Genomic DNA, 16,597 nt, shown 5'->3' with positions numbered 1-16,597 from the left:
TGCGGTGCAGCAAATGAAGACCTTTGTAAGTATCTTTCCCACCAGATAGAAATCTGAACAAAAGAAATCAGACAAAAGTCTGCACATGAGTGTGTAGGTGTAGGAACGTGGATCAATATTTTTAGTATCAGTCGATCATTATGGGGGTTATTATACTGAATATTCTCATATACTCTTCTGTGGCCATTAAAAAATCAATTCTTTACATTTGGATTATAGTAGGAAGTAATGCCAATTAAACATATTTACTGGGTGTCTCTGTCGATAGACCCAGACATTGTAGACTGACGATGACGTATTCTCCACTTTGGAGAAGTTCACATTGGAGATGCTCTTGTTTGCCTGATTCTTTAGAGTCTGAGATTTTCTCAATGAAGAATTGCCTTGCCGGGCGGTGGTGGCGCACGCCTTTAATCCCAGCACTCGGGAGGCAGAGGCAGGCGGATCTCTGTGAGTTCGAGACCAGCCTGGTCTACAGAGCTAGTTCCAGGACAGGCTCCAAAGCCACAGAGAAACCCTGTCTTGAAAAACCAAGAAAAAAAAAATTGCCTTGTTCTTAGAGCAGCCATGCATCCTAGGATTCAATCTCCGGCTTCTGAGTCCAATTTCCTCTCTCTCCATCTAGAGTGTTTTCTAGAGGGTTTCTTAAGATGCTTTGGAACCTATTGTATAGTTTCATTTTTAAAAAACTGTAAAGCATTAATGTGCTTTAAACAACCTAGTTTACAAAATGGCAAAAAGTAATTTTTAACAGTCATGGAACAAATCTAGTTCATGACCATGTATTTCTCGGCCTACATGGACCAATGAAGTTTATAATGGAGGCTGGTGAGATGCCTCAGTATTTAACAATGCCTGCTGCTGAATCTGATAATCCAGGTTCTATCCCTGGATCCCATATGGTGGAAGAATAGAGAACTAGCTCTCACAAATTGTCCTCTGACCTGCACATCTGCACTAAAGCTCACATGCATGCTCGCATATATACACAAAATAAATACAAAAAATTTTTAAAGATTTATTTTGATTTTTAGCATATGGGTGTTTTGCCTGTACATGTCTGTGCACCACAGGCATACAGTATCTGAAGAGACTAGTAGAGAATGTCAAACCTTTGAAATTAGAGTTACAGATAGTGTTGGTTCTGGGAATCGAACCTGGGTCCTCTGAAAGAGCAACAAAGTGCTCTTAGACACAGAGCCATCTCTTCAGCCCTTACAAAACATTTTTTTACCGGAAAATCAGATTTTAGATAATAGCCCAGACTTTTTTTCTTTTTAAAATGGTTGATAGCTTAGGTACATCTGGGCATGTGCCTTTTCATAGTAACAGCTGACTCGAGCTGTGTGGGAACTGTTACAAACCAGGGCTCGGCCAGCCTCCTTTACAAAGCTGTGTAGATGGGATGAGGTGAGGCTTGGTCACAGTTGTTCACCTCTTCCTGCTTCCTTGCATTGTCTTCTAGTGGCAAGCAGTGTACAGCATCTGTACAGTCCCAGGGAAGCCAGCATTCTGAACACACACAGAAGCAACTGTACAGCTCCCTGGGAAAGTCCCCAGCTCACTCACTCACTACACAAGCCATTATCTTTCAAGGTTCTGATTCCTGTGAGCTTTGTGGTTTAGATGGGTGAGAAAGAGAAACTGAGCTAGGGCGGAAGAAGCAGTTGATCCTCTGTAGCTATGGGTTCCACACCTTGGGATTCAACAAACCACAGCTTAAAAATACTTGGGGATTTTTTTTCAAATTTTGGGGACTAAAAAGATGGCTCTGTGGTTACAAGTATTTGCTGCTCTTTCATGGGACCTGAGTTCAGCTTCCAGTACCCACATGGTGACAACTAACTGTCTGTAATGCTAGTTCCAGGAGATCCAACACCCTCTTCTGACCTCCTTTGGTATCAGGCACACATATGACACACATACTAATATACAAGCAAAATACATACTTAAAAGTAAATAACTAAAAAATAATAACACAAATTTTAAAGCAATGCAGGTTTAGTAGTGTTTGCCAGAAATACAAGCGGTTGGGAGGTGAAAGCAGAAAGATTGCAAAGGTTCAGGCCAACCTGGGCTCCATAATGAAATCTACTTCCAAAAACTGAAACTGAAAAACAAAGCCAAACAAAACAAAGACAGCAATTTCATGCAGCAAATATTTACATAGCATTATTATGTTATGTAGGAATTCTAAGTCCTCTAGTGTAACCCCCGCTTGGCGGGATCAGCTATTCAGGGTCCTCTGAAGGGGTGCTAACCTGCAAGAACATGGGCTGGAGAGAGAAATGGAGACCAAGCAAGATTCTATTGTCAAGGTCTCCATTTATTGGGGTGAAAGTTACAGCTTATATACCCCTTGAATGGGGTGGAGGTAGGGGTAGGCAGGAACTCTGCCGGGGTAACTGAAGGTCATCAGCCAGCACCTGGTGTAAGCCGAAGCATGTGATCCATTAGCATTGGAGTAAGGGGTGGGTTTCGTTAACAGATAGCTCTCAAGATAGTTGGGATGAGGGGTGGGTTCTCCGTAAACATCCTTAGGGCAATGACCTCTGCTATCCCTGTAAGGATGATGGTCCCTGCCAAATCCATCCTTAGGAAAATGGTCCCTGATACTCTAGAGATAGTTTAGTGAAGAGAGAAAGCAGTACATAGGTGTGGCAATCGCTGTATCTGTTTCCTATAAGGGACTTTAGTATTTGCAGCCTCGGGTATGCATGGGGAGTCATGAAGCCACTCTCCCAGAGAAATCAGGGCATACCGAGGGACAGTTGTGGACTGCTGTGCATGCATTAGTTTCTTTTCTATGATTAAACACCATGACCAAAGGCAACTTAAGCAAGGGAGAGTTTATTTTGTCTTATAGGCAATTATGGCCGAGGCGTGGTAGCAATTGGCAGGCATGGCAGCGGGAACAAGAATCTGAGAGTTCACATCCTTAAAGGCAAGATCAAAGCAGAGGAAGCAAACTGGAGGTAGGTCAAGGCTGTTTTACTAGTTACTTTGTTGTTGCTGTGACAAAACACCATGACCAAGGCAAGGCTCTGTAGATGGAAGTGTTTATTTGGGACTTACAGTTCCAGAGGGATAGGAGTCCATCACCATGACGTCATCACCATCCTGAAGGAGCGCATGACAGCAGGCAAGCAGACATGGCTCTGCAGCAGCAAATCAGAGCTCACATCCAGATTCACATAGAGGAAGGAGAGAGTGCACTAGGGATCTTAGGAGGGTCTAAAGCCCCAAAACCCACCCCCATGCCTCCTCCCAAAAAGCCATACCTCCTAATCCTTCCCAAACAGTTCCACCAACTGGGGACCAAGTATTTAAACATATGAGCCTATTGGGACCATTCTCCTTTAAACCACAGCAGTGATGGAATGTCAAAGCCCTTAGTGATATATTTTCTTCAGCAGGACTGTGATTCTGAACTGTTCCACCAACAGTGCAACCAACTGAGAACCAAGTGTTAAAATACCAGAGTCTGTGGGGAACATTTCTCATTCAAGCTACCACAAATAGTTTTGAAAATTATTTCTCAATTATTCTTCAATAATAAGAAAATTATTTCTTATTTAAATAATAAAGACTTATTCTTTAGTCTGTGATGTCTAAAGACTGAATGAGACTTTCATTTTTTTGAATCTATGTGGGTCATTGGGATGTGAACCCAGGATGTCACTAGACAGATTTCCTGAAGGCTTGTGGTCCACCCTCAGTAGCAAAGTTGTTGCAAGGAGGGCTTCTTGTTAGTCTTGGCTGCTCAACCACAAAATAACCACCCTGAAACTCTATTAATTAAATCACTGTTTGGCCCATTAGCTCTAGCTTCTTATTGGCTAACTCTTACATCTTAATTTAACCCATTTCCATTAATCTGTGTATCACCACGAGGTCATGGCCTACCAGCAAAGTTTCAGCATGTCTATCTCTGGCGGCAGATCCATGGCATCTCTCTGACTCCACCCTTCCTCTTCCCAGCATTCAGCCTAGATTTCCCTGCCTACCTAAGTTCTGCCTTGCTGTAGGTCCAAAGCAGTGTTTTTGTTCATTAATGGTAGTCACAGCAACAGAGGGGACTCCCCCATAACCTCCCCTTTTCTGTTTTAATGAAAAGGAAGGTTTTAACTTTTTTTCTTTTTTGTTTTTTTGAGACAGAGTTTTTCTGTGGCTTTGGAGCCTGTCTTGGAACTAGCTAGCTCTTGTAGACCAGGCTGGCCTCGAACTCACAGAGATCCGTCTGCCTCTGCCTCCCAAGTGCTGGGATTAAAGGCGTGCACCACCACCGCCCATCTGGAAGGTTTTAACTTTAACATAGTAAAATTACATATAATAAAACAGGTATCAAGCAAGAATTACATCTACAATATTTATATCTACTTTATCTTTTATCATAACTAAGGAAAACTATAACTATAAATTCTTCACTCCATCAAAGACTCCAAATATTACCAAAGTAAACAGGAAGTGCCTTGTAAGGAACTTCCGAAGCTCTAGAAATAACAGAGACTTCTCACTGCCTGGACAGTCATCCATCTTACAGGCCCATAGTATCCAGCAGACTTTTTTACAAAGCTGGAAATTTCAAAGACAGTACCACCTATATGGTAGTTAGTTTGTCACATTCTTTTGTGTATCCTGCAGAATGTCTAGCTGACTCTTTCATGAAGCAGGAACCCCGAAAGATCATTTCTTCTTCATGCAAGTTTAAAAGTCATTTCTCTGTGGGTCCTGCATGTCCAGTTAAGCAATCCAGACAAGAGCAGTTTCTTAACCAAATGGCTAACCAAATCCATAAAGAGCCTCTTCTATGCCCATCTTCCTCTTGAAGTAATTGGTGCTGCCAAGAGCAGATGTGTCTCTGTCATGAAAAGTTCTAACTTCTTAAAACATTTTAAATGCCATATTCTGTAATCTTTGAAAGATTTGAAGAATGCCTATCTATCTGAAATATATTTCTATATATCTAGAAAATCCTACTAACATGACTACAAGCTTGACTATTATAGATGATTATTTATTAACCTATATTTCTTAATTATACATTATATTTTTAAATGAACTACACAATCACAATACCTTAATCAAGAGCAGAAGTATACATATAGCAAAATTGACCTTAAGTTTGTATCAATAAATTAAGATTCATACCAATGCAAATCTCTATAGCATATTCCCCTTTAAATGTAAACAGTTATAAACAATATTTGGGAATATGGGTGTAGTTCTGTCCGTACTACTTCCTGCTGTTTTGGGGCACTGTTAATTAGGTCTTTCATGGTGTATCCTGTGTGCTAGGTTCATCTCAGTCAGCAGTTGACTGAAGTATTTTCTTTGTGGGTGTGTTCACAGCAACCTTTCAGGGGGTCTTGTTCCATGAAACCATATTGGTCTGGAAGCTATCCACAGGTTCTTATCTTCTGTGGAAACAAAGCAACATATCCTTAGACCTAAATTTGGAAGTCATGATACCTTTATAATATACACACTGGTTTAGCTTAGCGGCCCATACAATGAAATGTTTCTCTGTACTTAGCTCCTTCACAGTCAAAAAATTCAAAGAAAACACAATAATATACATAATCCAGACTCTCTCTATATAGTCCATATTTTGTGGCTTACTTTTCTTTGCTCCTTTTAATCTATGACTGTCTGTACTCTGTCTCTTTAAAGACTTTTTTTTTTATCCAACACTGTGACCCACTTAGAGTTCTTTTATGTCTGAATCTGTCCTTATTGCATTATCTGTAATTCTTTACTGTCCTGAAGAGTTTTTAAAATGGTAAGCAGCTGCTCTGAATGCTGGCTTCGCCCCTCTACACTTTTAAAATGGTAGAAGCACCACCATTGTTATCTCTGGGGCCGCCAGGCAGGAGCCACACTCAGCACTCCAACCCCGAGAATGAGCTTGCATCACATAAACCCTTTTTATCTGAGGAACAGCCAAATCTGCCACGCAGAGCACTGCACAGCCTGGAAACATCTCTGTGTATGGCGGCGGGAATCCGCCATGCTCTCCTGCCTGTGCAAGCATAGTAGACCTGATTCCCCCCTTCTCTCTCTCTGGAAATCCCACCTATGCCTCCGGCCTAGCTATTGGCCATTCGACTTTTTGTTACACCAGTCACATCAAATACACCTTCACACAGTGCGCAAATATCCCGCAATAGAGTCAGATTGAATTTTCTGGATAATGTTATAAAAGTGTGGCTAAGACCCTCAGTCTATTCTTGTGTATGTGTTTGTGTGTTTGTGAGAAGGGGCATGTGGGTCTGTGGGGTGTGCATCTGTGTATGTATACATGGGGAGGCCAGAGGACAACCTCGGCTCTCATCCCTTGGGTGCCATCTCTTCCTTCCTTCCTTTTTTCTTTTCTTGTTGCTGGGACTCGGCACTTAGATTAACCCGACTCGCTCAGTGCCCTAGAGACCGTGGCTTCCTCCCGTCTCTCTCATCTGCATCCTATGAGCTCCTTTCTTACTCATGACCTCTGTTTCCGTTAAAAACCATTCCTGGGACTGTTTTTCCACGTCACTGTCCCAGAAAAATGAGGTAAACGACACTGACTCAGTTGGCCGGGATCACATGACTGCCTGGATCAATATTTTCATCCAGACCGTGGTCAGTATTGGTTAGCACAGGTCACTGAGGACCCGATGGCCCCCTTACCCACTGGATGAGAACTAGAGGGGTCGAGGGTACATGTTACTTAGGAAGTTTAGGGGGAGCTTCGCCTAGAGGAAGAGGAAAGTCATAGAAAATACCAGCTCCGAGTTAGAAAAACACCAAAATCGTGGAATTAGTGGAGATTCCTGCTTTGCTTGTCTGTGAGTTGCCAGATCTTGAATGTTTAGCGTGGAGAAATATATTGGCTTCACAACTGCAAGACTCCATAGCCACCTCTGCTTGTTAAATTCAATGAATAGGACATACAGTATATAGAGCAAGGATTTTTTTTCTGTTTTTTGTGTTTGTTTGTTTGTTTTTGGCTTTGAGTCCCCTGTTCCCCTAAAGCATTTTCCACAGATCTGTCTGGCATCTTCTTGGAGTGAAAAGAAAGGCCCTGTTGCAGGCAGGCTGGCAGGATCCTCGGTACTGAAGACTTCCTACTGCCCACCCTGGCTCAGCCAGGCTTGTCTGGCTTGTCCTTCCCTGTTTCAAATGTGCTATTCTGGGTCATGGTAATTATTCAGCCAGTGAGCATGCTCTTCGGTGACAACTGAGATACCTCAAACTAAGAATAGGATTCTGACTGATGGGGGAAGGTGACAAGCACAGGCTGGGAGACACTCTGCTCTCTGCCAGAGCTTCTGGAAAAGAACCGAGACTCCGATTTCCTCCTTGCTAATGAACTGGCCGCTGCTCTGTGCTTTTTCTATTCCAAATTTTTTGTGAGCTCTCATCAGCTGTATAATTATTAAGATTTTGTCCCGGGCTGGAAGCTTCTCAGGGGTCCTAGGGAATTTCTCCAACAACTTTAGCTGGATCTCCTGGGCTAACTGTTGCCAGACCTTGCTCAGTGACACACTTGGGGCTCTTGCCTCAGTAGAGACATTCTACTCTGAAGCCAAATGGATAACTTCTTGCATTTTCTAAGCAGTTGTAAGGGAAATCAGGGCAACTCTATCCCCTTTTCAGGCATAAAATGAGCAAAGATTTGAAAGTGAGAGGGTGGCACACACTCGTTTAAAATGCTCGGGCCTCTGATCTCATCTATCTAGCACAGAGGAAACTGAGGACAAAGCTCAGTGTGTCAGTGCCTACCATGTAGAAGAACCTGGGTTCAACATCCAACACAGCAAAATAAAATGGGGAAGCTAATAAAGCTCAGCTCTCGATGTAACAGTGACCTGAATTTGGAAAGTACCCGGCACAAGTATTTGACAGAAGTCAGCACTTATTTTCCTCAGGAAGTCCCATGGAGTCAAGTTCCAAGACCCTGAATAGTAACAGAAAGTATACACTGACATTGGAGTTTTCCTTCTTCTGGTCCTGCTTCCCGAGTCGCCTCACACAGAGATCACCTTGCACAGAGGTCACTGTGTTGGCCTCTGCCTTGGGGAACCCAGGATAAGATGTCTTTAAATGAGCAACACCAAGAGTGCCTCAAGCTGATTCTAATCAGGCTTTCATGATCTTAGATACCCGATGCCTCTGTGAGATTGTGACCACAGCAGTTTGGGATTATTGGGGGCGGGGTTGGTGATGGTGCTGCTACTACGAGTGTTCGGTTTGTTGGTCGCTACAGATTTTGTTTCTTAACAATTTAAGTAGTGAAGATGGGATGTCTACAAACTGGAGAGACAGCTCAAAGAAAGGCAGAAAACTGGAGGTGATGATAAGGTAGAGGGGTATGGACTGATTCAAATCACCATTCCCTGTGCACCTTCTATTCTTTTTTTAAGAAGCAGGGAAGGAGCTTTGAAATGCCAGTGATAACAGAGCCAGAGAGGTGCCTCAGCAACCAAGAATGTAAAACGATGGGTTTGATTTTTAAGCGTGTGTATCACTGAACTTTGCTCATCCTCATATCCACAGTATCCTCTCCTGTCCTTCTCCTCCTCCCATGGTCCTCACTGTTGCAGGAGCTCCTTCCGCTCCTTCAGCCAATAGCCGCTGAGATACCAGCCCATTGGGGCGTGGTCTCTCTCTTTAAAAATGCCGCCACTTCCCTCCACTAGCTCTCTGGCTTCCAGCTCTGCTTCCGGCTACTAGGCTCCCTTCCTGATTGTGCAGAGGGCTGTTGTCTGGGACGGTGATCTGTAAGTTTTTCCCCTTCAAATAAATAACCATTCTATTAATCATAATTCCAAACTGGTGTGGGATTGTTTGTGACTTATGCCTTCACCTCATCTTCCTTAAACAGCCCCCCTTCTGCTTTCATTCACAAATGTTTAAATCCAGGTTCTACATATAAGAAGAAACACGCAATGTTTTTCTGAGTCTGACTTACTTTGCTTAACACGATACTCTGCAGTGCCATCCACTTTCCTGTAAGAGACATACTTTTCTTCTTATCCCTGAATGCGATTCCATCACAATCCACACAGACAGCACCCATATGTTTGCCACATTGTTTTAAAATCCATCCATCCGCTGGTGGGGACCTAGGCTGATTCCATTTGATGTTAAAATTCTCAGCACCACTGAAAATAATCTTAAGTCTGCCATCTCACTGGTAATATTCATGATGGTATTTATGGGATGTTGATGTTGTAGAATAATCTTTCTGTGCATGGAATAGTGTTACTTGGATTGGTTTAATAAAAAGCTGAACACCTAATAGCTAGACAGGATTTTCAGAGCAGAGAGGACACAGGGAAGAAGAAGGGAGAAGTCACAAGGAGATGCCAGGACTCAGAGGTAGCAGCACGAGCAGCTCAGAGTAAAGGTAATATAGCCCCGTGGCATCTAACTTAATAGAAATGGGTTAATGTATAAGAGCTAATTAGAAGCAAGCCTAAGATATCGGCTGAGCTTTCATAAGTAATATGCAGTCTCCATGTGGTTATTTGGGAGATGGCAGGCAGGACAGAAAAAGTCCAACTACATGTTGAATTTTATCAAAGTTTTTTTCTTTTCCTGAAACTATCACCATCATCATGTGATTTTTTTTTTTCAAGACAGGGTTTCTCTGTATAGCCCTTGCTGTCCTGAAAGCAACTCTGTAGACCAGCCTGGCCTCAAACTCACATGTATCTGCTTGCCTCTGCCTCCCAAGTACTGAGATTAAAAGCAGGCACCACCACTGCCTAGCTATTAAGTACTTTTTAAAATTCTTGTTTTTTGATCCTTGATTCTATTTATGTCATTTTTACTTATTTGCATATGTAATGCCATCTTTGCATTCTTTTAATAAAACCAAATTGATCATGATGTATGATCTGTATCAGAGGATTTTATTGAGGATATTTTTATCTGTTTTTATCAAGTGAATTGTTATTTAGTTTCTTTTTGTTGAATCATCTGGTTTTTGTATCAGGGTAATACTGGTTTAGTAGGTTGGGTTTAGAAACATTCCTTCCTTTTTTATTTAATGAACTAGGTTGAGGAACATTAGTTTTCATTCTTATTTAAAGATCTTCAGAGTTTGTCTGTGAATTTATTTGATACTGTGCTTTTCTTTATTGGAAAATAATTACTGCCTCCCTCTTACTGTTCCCTATAGAATTATGATTTATTGATCCTTTAGGTTGTTATTTTAGTCTCCATTTTATTATTTTCTGATCTGATTCTTACCATTTCTGTCTGTTAATTTAGGTTTAATTTTTACTGTTTTTCTTAAACCTTGAAGTATATTATTAGATTATTTATTTCAAATGTGATTTTTAAAAAATAGAAAATAAAAACCAAGACAAAACAAAACCTCAAATGCCTTCAATGTTCTGGAAGTAAACAAAATACTGAAAACAGGCTGGCCAGCCAGTCTCTAAACTGCCTTTAGAGATAAGCCCGGTCTACAGAGCGAGATCCAGGACAGCCAGGGCTATTACATGGAGAAACCCTGTCTCGAACAAACAAACAAACAAACAAACAACTCTTTGCTTCCAGGAGTTTTTTGTTCCCTTCCAAGAAACAGCTTCATTTCAGTAATTTTTGTTTAGATTTCTTATCATGTTTGTTCTTCTATGTGAGCACCCTGCCTGGAAGACTGTTTGTGACTATCACTCCAGTTCAGACCTAAACTCTTCTGATGGAAAGCTTTGGAGCTGGATCTCTAGATGTTCATGGTGGGAATGGGCTCTATCTACCCCCAGTACCAACTCTCAGGAGGGGAGGGAATGTTAGACAGCTAGACTATCAGGCTTGGACACCACTGAGGTTGGATCCCGTCCCTCAGGGAGATTGCTTAGCTGCCGTTTTCAAAGGAAGTCTCCACGCGTTTTTAAGATTTAGTATTTCAGTGTCTGTGGAAACTAGGAAGTTACTTGAAACGCCACACAAAGATCATAAGATTTAAAAGCAATCTTTTAGGGCTGGGGGTAGAGCTCAGTTGGTGGAACATTTGCCTTAGAAGCCTGATTCCCTAAACAACATAAGTCAGGCGTGGTGGCACATGCTTGTTATCCCAGAATGTAGGAGGTAGAGGCAGAAGGACTAAGAATTTAGTGTCAAAACAAACAAGTAGACAGACAAACAAACAAAATCTTTCTCTTGAAAGCCTAAATTTAAGAGGAACTCACTGGGAATTACATAGTATTGAGAACTTTTAGATGACTATAAGAATAGTATACATAAGATGGGCATGGTGGCACATGTCTTTAATCCCAGCACTCGGGAGGTAGATTTAGGTGGCTCTCTGTGAGTTTGAGGCCAGCCTTATCTACAAAGTTAGTTCCAGGACAGCCAGAACTGTTACACAGAGAAATCCTGTCTCAAAAAACCCAGAAAGTAAAAACCAAAATAAGAAGAATATTATTATACATAAACCTTGCTTTCTCAAAAAGCAGTATATATTATTTGTTTTTGTTCTTTTTTTTTTTGAGACAGGGTGGCACTATGTAGACCAGGATGGTGAACTCATAGAGATTCTGCCTCCTGAGTGCTAGGATTAAAAATTTTTGTCACCATGCTTGATTATGTTGTTTAAGATAGGAAAATGACCCCTTGTTCTCCCTCTCCAGATAACGGTACAGACTTCACTCTCTCCTTTTATTTATATTCTGCCTTTCTGTCATATTCCTGGATTCTTCACCAATGTTACATGAGGAAAAAATAAATAAAGCAAAATAAGTGGAAAACTGAAATCAGAATCACAAATGTTATCAAGGAGGGAAACAAATAAACCTAAACACCAGCAGCCATCAGCAAGAGAGCAAGGAGAATGCTGTGAGCCGAAACAAGGTTACAAGGTTGCTAGAAAACTGCTCAGACTCTCAAAACACCAGCAAGAGCCTCTCCTGTGCAGCACAGACATCTTTTCATTTGGTCTTCCCTGTGAGTACCAAATGCATGGCACAAGGTTCAGAAGCTCCAGGGCTCAGTCCTACATGGCTGCCAACACTCGAGTCAGCCAAGAGTTAAAGGAACTAACTGGTGGCAAATTGGGCTTTCCCATGATTCCCCCGACTTGGGTTCCATTAATTTGATTAGAGAAACACATGACTTCTATCACTCACTTAGGTAAAGCCCGTGACAAAGGCTAATGATGAACAGGTAGGTTGGAGATTCGCAGGAGGCAATGCATGTACAGAGAGATGAGGAGCAGCCCCGCAGGCACTTCCATGTGTTCTGGATACCACTCCCTCAGGGATCCTTTTGCTGACTTCAGGATGTTGGCACAATTGCAAGCCGGCCCTGTCCTCCATCGGCTCCTCTTTCTGGAGGATGAAGAGTAGGGCCAAGAGGACAGGGCCTCACCTTTCCTTGTGAACAGCGTCTATCTGGGAGCTCACCATGACCCACTGCATCAGAGCAAAAGAGGCCCCTGTCCACCAGGATATCACCAATAGGTTAGGGGCTCAGTGCTGGGGGATGGGGAAGAGATATTTCACCATGTTATCATAACAGTAAAATTCATTTTTCCTCTTGAAACCAAACCAAGTTTTAAAAAAGTGAGTTGTGGTTAAAACCTACAAAGCTAAGAAAAGAGCAAGAGTAACCTAAAGTAAGTAAATGGCATGAAATAAGAAAGAAAATACATTTTTAAAAATCAGAAAAAAGATAGACAGAAATGAGTGCTATTATTATTTAGTTATTTTATTTTTTTGCTTTTTTGAGACAGGGTTTCTCTGTGTAGCCTTGGCTATTCTAGAACAAGCTCAGTAGACCAGACTGGTTTCAAACTCACAGAGATCTGCCTGCCTCTTCCTTCTGAGTACTATTAAAGGTGTGTGCCACTACAGCCTGGCTTTAGTGTACTGGTTTTTAAAAAGAAAAGAAGCAAAACTCTTGCCTGACTTATCAAGAAAAAAGAGTAGTAAAAACACAAATGTGAAATGTTAGAGGACAATTGCAGTAAAAATGTTTCATACAATTGAGAGTTTTGTTATTATTATCCTGGGAACTGAACCCAGCATCTTACACATGCAAGGCAAGCTCTGCCATTGAACTATATTCCCAGCCCTGCAACTGAGTTTTTAAAATACGGGAATCTGGGGGTAGAGAAATGATTCAGCAGTTAAGAATATATATTGCTCTTCCAGAGAACCCAAATTCAATTGTACCTCCAGCTCTAGGGGACCCAACGGCCTCTCTGCCATCTGTGGGTGTGTACACGTGTCATACGTTCAAACACACAAACACACATAAATAATAAAGCTTTTTAAATCTTAAAAATCAAGAAATCTTGTAGATAGTTTAACACCAATGAATTTGACAACCTTGATGTAGTCAAGACTGCCATTTCCCCTAAATCCAGTCTTTTTATTTTTCTCAGTGGTGGAACCTCTGGTTTTTAGTTGACTGCTTGAATCAAGGAGGCACTATTGGGGGCTCAGGGGTTAAGAGCACTGGCTGCTCTTCCAGAAGACCTGGGTTTGATTCTCCCTACTCACATGACTGTCTATGTAATAGTCCTCTTCTGTCCTCTGTGGGCATTGTACACACTTGGGACATAGGCATCCATGCATACATAATACACATACACATAAATAAACTGAAAGAAAAATGTTTTAAGAAGACATCAGCATTTCTTTTTTTTTTTTTTTTTTTTTTGGTTTTTTCGAGACAGGGTTTCCCTGTAGTTTCTAGAGCCTGTCCTGGAACTAGCTCTCGTAGACCAGGCTGGCCTCGAACTCAGAGATTCGCCTGTCTCTGCCTCCCGAGTGCTGGGATTAATTAAAGGTGTGCGCCACCACCGCCCGGCTGACATCAGCATTTCTTGCACATGTCAACGCCTCCATGACTATGCTGGAACCGATTTGCTTTTCCTTTCCCTTTCTTTAATCAGATAGATAGAATGTGGCTATCTGCATCTGAAGCACATACACACACATATGTGTGTATACTTATACATACATAGATAAATACATACACACATAAATATATGTGTGTGCATGTATAAGATATATATGTATATAGTGTGTATAGGTGTGTATATATAAGTTATATATTAGGTTGTGAGGTAGGCGTCATGTATGGAGCAGCAAGAGAAAAGAAATCCCATTCCTGACAACTTTTGAAGCTATCTAGCAGTCCTGTGTAGGCTGCCTTCAGCTGTACTTTGCATGTCAGAGAAGCAAGCAGAGAGCTTTTTAGGGCAATGTTATTTTGGGTTTCCTCAGGGGAGTACTCGGCGATTGCTGTGTGTTGTTTAGTCATGCTTCTGACATTCGCGTTGAGAAATTTCTTGGCATGTGACGTGCAATTCTTTTGCATGCATCTAAGTGGCAAACTGGTGTCATTTAATCCTTTCTTGGACAGTTCTGCAAGGACATCTGTATTCAAATAAAGCCATTTTCCCGGCAGTTAAAATTGGTTTTACTAGCACTTTTTACACAACCAATCTGTTTTTAGCACCTTTGGAGATACCCCAATAGCTTCTTTCCATGACAAGTATGGAGTAAGCTTTGTGAGAGCCACTTAGCATACACATCTGTCCACACAACTCAACTGAAATGGTAATATGAACACACATGGCCAAGTTCAGCTTGTGAAGGCAGCGACAGCTATGTCATGACCGCTGTGGAAGATCAAAGTGTACAGCGTCAGAGGCTGTTAGATTTCTAATTTCACAGGTAATAAAATGCTAAGGCTCAATGAAAGAGAAAACATTATTTTGGGGGATGATTTGGGATATGAGCAGGGTCAAGTGATGAACTCATTTATAAAAATCACTGGGAAATGCTCCTGTCTCCAAAATTCAACCAGTTCCTTAGTAAAGAGCTGTTGGACCCCTGCACGAGATCACTGCATGACTCTGCATATTGTCTCTACTTACGGCCGAGGGAGAAGCAGTGTCTGAGCCACTGCCTTTAATATTACATGGCCTGTCCCTTCTGTAAATAGCTACCTAGGCTGGGAAAGCTCAAACTCACCCAGACAGTGGCCAGACATGGAAGACAAGGGAGCTAGAGAAACCACAGTCGCATTTGTGGCTGAGGTTTGAGGCTGGGGATGATGAACACTTACAGCAAGTTCTCAGCCATCTGAAAAGATGTGCACTCACTGATGGGTCAGAGCCTTTCCGGAAAGGACAGGCTTCCTCTTGTCCCACTCCACTGTCTGTCTTCTCTAGAGCACTGGGAGTATCAGAATGTCACCAGAGTCATCTGTCCACACATTTTTTTTAAAATTAAGTTTTTTTGTATGTATGTATGTATGTGTGTGTGTGTGTGTGTATGTGTAGATGTTGGCCTTGGGAGCCTTTCTCAATTGTTCTCCACTGTATTTTTTGAGACAGGGTTTCTCAATGGGCTTGGAGTCACCAGTTTCTCTGGGCTGCCTGGCAAGTGTGCTTCAGGGATTCTCCTGGTTTTGCTTCCCTAGTGTTGGGATTACAAGTATGTGCCACCATGCTTAGCTTTTTACATTGCGTCTGGGGCTCAAGCCCAGGGCTTCATGTTTGCATAGCAAATACTTCACCAACTGATCCATCTTCCTACCTCCATGGTCCCCATTTTTATAAGTACAAAGCCATTTGCTTAGTCACCGTCGGTGAAGTTAGATGTAGGCACTTGTTGATTCTTTGCTTAATTCTCTAGCCTGTAGTGTGCTTCCGTGTTTTTGTAATTAGCATGTTGCTTTGAAAGGCTGCCACATTAACTATCGGTTAACTATCGGTTATCTAGTGAGTAATAACCCACACTAGTATTTGGTAGTTAGGTTTTCACAATGTATGCTGCTCCCTAAGAGATCGTTTCTAGCAGACTCTGAAACACACAGAAATGTGGCCATGCTGCTTGCTCCAGTGGTGGAGGAAGCAGAGTCTAGATGTAACAAGTTTGCTTGCCAAGGCCAGCAGCGTACAGATGTGGGTTCTTGAGTAACTATTCTCTCTGCTCTTGTGGATGTAAAACATTCTTGTATAAAAGAATTTTAAACATTTTATTTAAAATTTTTTTGAGTTATTTTTAATGTGTATGGGTGTTTTTTGCCTGCTTGGCTGTGCAGTGCATACATGCAGTGCCTGTGGAAGCCAGAAGAGGGCGCTGGATCCCTTGGAGTTGCAGTTACAGACAGGTGTGAGCCTCCACATGGTGCTGGGAACCAAAACTGGATCCTCTGCAAGAGGCGTTTCTGAAGCCTCAGAAAAGGGGCATTATTATTATTATTATTATTATTATTATTATTATTATTTTTAAGTTTGTCTAAGGGAGCTGGGTGTGATGGTGTACACCTTTAGTCCCAGCACTGGGGAGACAGAGGCAGGTGGAGCTTTGTGAGTCTGGGGTCAGCCTGGTCTACAGAATGACAGTAGGGTTACATACTGAGACCTTGTCAAAACAAAACAAAAACCAAAAGATTTGTCTAATGTCTAGAAAGTTTGTGTTTAGATATACATCTCTGGCAACTGAAACCAGGGCTCCAGATATTTGTGCACTTTCATTTTTTAAAAGATTTATTTATTTGTATGTCTATGAGTGTTTTCCTACCTGTGTATGTGCGCCCTGTGTGTGCCTGGTACCTGCAGGGCTCAGAAGACAGTGTCAGACCC

The sequence above is a fragment of the Arvicola amphibius genome, chromosome 1 (assembly GCF_903992535.2).
Source record: "Arvicola amphibius chromosome 1, mArvAmp1.2, whole genome shotgun sequence".
NCBI classification, from domain to species: domain Eukaryota; kingdom Metazoa; phylum Chordata; class Mammalia; order Rodentia; family Cricetidae; genus Arvicola; species Arvicola amphibius.
The sequence above is the reverse complement of the archived record's forward strand: the minus strand, read 5'-3'. Positions refer to the sequence as shown.